Genomic DNA, 4,647 nt, shown 5'->3' on the forward strand with positions numbered 1-4,647 from the left:
GTCCAGTCCAACCCCCCCCAAAGCAGGATCACCCAGGGTAGTCCTCACAGGAATGCATCCAGGTGGGTTTTGAAAGTCTCCAGAGCAGAAGACTCCACAACCTCTCTGGGCAGCCTGCTCCAGAACTCCATCACTCTCACTGTCAAGAATTTTCTCCTCATCCTGAGGTGAAACCTTAGGGTTCATGCTTGAACCTGTTGTTCCTTCTCTTATTCCTGCACATCACCAAAAAGAGCCTGGCCCCCTCCACTTGACACCCATCCCTCAGATATTGATAGACATTGATCAGATCCCCTCTCAGCCTTCTCTTCTCCAGACTAAACACCCCCAGGGCTCTCAGTCTCTCTCCACAGGGGAGATTCTCAAGTCCCCTAAGCATCCTTGTGGCTCTCTGTTGGATTCTCTCCAGCAGGTCTCTGTCTTTCTTGAACTGGGGAGACTGGACACAGGATTGCAGCTGTGGTCTCACCAGGGCAGAGTAGAGGGGGAGAAGAACCTCCCTAGCCCTGCTGGCCACACTTTTCTTGCTGCCCCCCAGGATCCTTATTGGCTCTCTTGGCCACAAGAGCACATTGCTGTCCCATGCAGAACCTGCTGCCCACCAGCACTCCAAGGTCTTTCTCCATGGAGCTGCTTTCCAGCAGGGCAGCCTCTAATCTGTCCTGGTGTCTGCTGTTCTTCCTCCCCAGATGCAGGACTCTGCACTTGTCCTTACTGAACTTCATGAGGTTTGCCTGCACCCAGCTCTCAGCCTGCCCAGGTATCTGCTAGGATACACTGACATACAAATGAAGACAGTACCTGAGCACCTTGAGGGACTTGGAGACCCTGCTTTAGCAGGTGGGGAGTTGAACTGGATGAGGTCCCTTCCAAGCCACTACCATTCTATGATTTCATGATTGCAGTTCATAAAGAGAAGTTCTAAACCCGACCCCCATGAACAGCAGACTGAATTCTAAGGCTGTATCTTCATCCTAAACAATGATGGAATATTAGTTATGCTGCCACCAGCAAGGTCAGAATCTCACCCCAGGCCCTGGTCTTCCCCTTCCTTATAATTCTGCCCAGTCTTGTATTTGGCAAGAAAGATATGGATCATTTTCTCTGTTCTTCTTCAGCTCTTTTCTGCACTAGTCATTCTTCTGAACATACTAGACCACCTTTAACATGAATCTTAAATCTAAACACACATACACATAAACCAAACAAACCAGTCATCCTTTACTCTGAAGAGTGCTTATTGAGAATAGGTTTCATCATCCTGTAGCTTGTTAGGGCTATGCTTAGTTTTCTAGAGATTCAGGTCTAGGGGCTGGACAGAATAATGAAAGATAAGTTTATCTCATCCCATTGCTCTGCAGAATTTCTTAAATTTTGCAGCACAAGTTTGTTCTCTCACTCTGGGGGCTCTCCCTTGCCTGGCTTCTTGCTTCTCTGTCTCTGCCTTTGACCTTGTTTGCTTGTCTGGATGATTTTTGTTTGGATTTGTAAGGTGCAGCAGTGGGACAGAGATAACTGGCTAGCTGTAGCACAGTCCTCTGGCCCTTTCTGTCTAGTGGGGTGTGGGTCTGTATAGCAGGGAGAGAGAGATGAATTATTGGTGCTGATGGATGAGAAGCTGGACAGGAGCAGGCAGTGTAAGCCTGCAGCACGGAAGGCAAATCACATCCTGGGCTGCATCCAAAGCAGCACTGCCAGCAGAGCCAGAGAGGTGATTCTGCCACTTTGCTCTGCCTCACCTGGAGTACTGTGTCCAGCTCTGGAGCCCTCAATATAGCAAGGACATGGAGCTGATAGAGCAGGTCCAGAGGAAGGCCATGAAAATGATCAGGGGGTTGGAACAGCTCTGCTATGAGGACAGGCTGAGGGAGCTGGGGGTGTTCAGCCTGGAGAAGAGGAGGCTCCAGGGAGACCTAATCACCACCTTCCAGTACCTTAAGGGGGCTACAAGAAGGATGGAGAGAGACTGTTTACAATGGCCTGCAGGGACAGCACAAGGGGCAATGGCTTCAAAGTAGGGAAGAGCAGATTTAGATTGGATGTTAGGAACAAATTCTTTACTATGAGGGTAGTGGAACACCGGAACAAATTGCCCAGGGAGGTGGTTGAGGCCCCTTCCTTGGAGATATTCAAGGTGAGGCTCAAGAGGGCTCTGGACAACCTGATCTAGCTGAGGATGTCCCTGCTGACTGTGGGAAGGTTGGACCTAGATGACCTTTGGAGGTCCCTTCCAGCCCACACCATTCTGTGACTCTATGATTCTGTTGTACAAGGAGATGTTGTGCTGTTGTTGAACTGCAAATACATGTAGATATATTTTGTCCATGTTTATTGTCTTTTATACTTGAGTCTATCTTTTTTTGTAAATATAATTTCATTTTACTTCCAAATTCTGAGTTAAGTGTGGTAAATTTACTCCTTGGAGTGAATTTCCAATGTGTTGTGTGTGGTGTGATCTAAACTACATGGTAGCTGCAGTTTACAGTAAGTATAACAGACATTAGCATTTCTGTAGCATACAATTTCCTGCAAAAACAGCAAGATTTTTGCTGTGATTGATCTTTTTTTTTCCCCTAGAACATGCTTATTTTTGTGCAGTTTGTTGAGGATAAGGCTCAGTATTGTTTAGGCTCTTTAGGCTCTCCAGGTGTGTTACTAAAGCTTTGTGTTGTGTAATGTAGGAGCTGAACAAAAAAGCCTTAGTGCAGCTGAGATGTAATTTTTTTCCCCCCCCCAGAAATGTCAAGTCAAAACTTTTCAGGACCTTTAAAATTTTTTTAACTTCCTGGCCCAGGTCAGCAAACCTCACAAAGCTGTGAATGCTTCACAAGATGCAAGTTTTGGTCTCTGATCCATTCTTGCTCATAGACGTAAGAGAAGGGCCATGAGGATGATCAGAGGGCTGAAGCTCCTCTGCTATGAGGGCAGACTGAGAGAGTTGGGGCTGTTCAGTTTGGTCTGGAGAAGGCTCTGGGAAGACCTTATTGTGGCCTTCCAGTGTCTGAAGGGGGCTGCAAGAAAGCTGGGGAGGGACTTTTTAGGGTGTCAGAGAGTGATAGGACTGGGGGGGATGGAAGCTAGAGAAGAGGAGATTTAGATCAGATTTTAGGAAGAAGTTTTTCACCATGAGGGTGGTGAGACACTGGCACAGGTTGCCCAGGGAGGTGGTGGAAGCCTCATCCCTGGAGGTTTTTGCAGCCAGGCTGGAGGTGGCTCTCAGGAACCTGCTCTAGAGTGAGGTGTCCCTGCCCATGACAGGAACTGGATGATCCTTGAGGTCCCTTCCAACCCTGACAATTCTATAATTCTATGATTATCATCAAAATCAACCTATACCATCCTGTCTTCTTGACAGAATGCTGCTGCACTTCTAGCTAACTGGTTATGGCTTCAGTTAGTTCAGTCAGTATCAGCCCCAAAGCTTCTTCATGATCTGCTGTGGAATGCCTTATCTTTCAGAATGAAGTGTAAGAAAATCAGTCTCCATGTCTGCACAGGTGCAAGCATGTCTTACTTGGTTTGTTTTACCCAGAATCATAGACTCATAGAATCAACCAGGTTGGAAGAGATCTCAGAGATCATCCAGTCCAACCGATCACCCAGCCCTATCCAATCAACCAGACCATGGCACCAAGTGCCTCATCCAGGCTTCTCTTGAACATCTCCAGGGATGGTGACTCCACCACCTCCCTGGGCAGCACATTCCAATGGGCAATCACCCTCTCTGTGAAGAACTTCCTCTTAATATCCAGCCTGTACCTCCCCTGGCACAGCTTGAGACTGTGTCCCCTCATTCTGTTGCTGTTTGCCTGGGAGAAGAGACCAACCCCCACCTGGCTACAGCCTCCCCTCAGGTAGTTGTAGACAGCAATGAGGTCTGCCCTGAGCCTCCTCTTCTCCAGGCTAAACACCGCCAGCTCCCTCAGCCTCTCCTCACAGGGTTTGTGTTCCAGACCCCTCCTCAGCTTCGCTGCCTTTCCCTGGACACATTCCAGTCCCTCAACATCTCTCTTGAATTGAGGAGCCCAGAACTGGACACAGGACTCCAGGTGTGGTCTAACCAGTGCTGAGTGCAGGGGAAGAATAACCTCCCTTGTCCTGCTGGCCACACTATTCCTGATCCAGGCCAGGATGCCATTGGCTCTCCTGGCCACCTGGGCACACTGCTGGCTCATGTTCAGCCTACTACCAACCAGGACCCTCTCCGCCTGGCTGCTCTCCAGCCATCTTATTTAACATCTTCCAGTGAAGAGACAGGAGGGGCATGGTTGCATTATCATAGAATCATAGATGGTAGGGGTTGGAAGAGACCTCTGGAGATCATCATGTCCAACCTCCCTGCCAAAGCAGGGAGTTTATTTGGAAGGGGAGGATCAGACAAAGAGTTCCTACAGTGCTGGGAATTTAAAATCCAGATTTGAAAATTAAAAGCTCACCTTTCTTTCTTTGGCCTGTTATTAATCACTTGAAGATGGAATTACATGGAATTAATTTTTTTTTTTGCTTTTTTTTAATTTGGAGTTGCAGTTTTCTTTGGCTTTGGGTTTGGATTTGCTGGGTTTTTTCCTGTTTTGTATTATTATTACTATTACTATTATTATTGTTGTTGTTGGGTTGTTTTTTTTCCTTTTTTTTTTTTTTCTTTCC

This window comes from Indicator indicator, chromosome Z (assembly GCF_027791375.1).
Source record: "Indicator indicator isolate 239-I01 chromosome Z, UM_Iind_1.1, whole genome shotgun sequence".
Lineage (NCBI taxonomy): Eukaryota > Metazoa > Chordata > Aves > Piciformes > Indicatoridae > Indicator > Indicator indicator.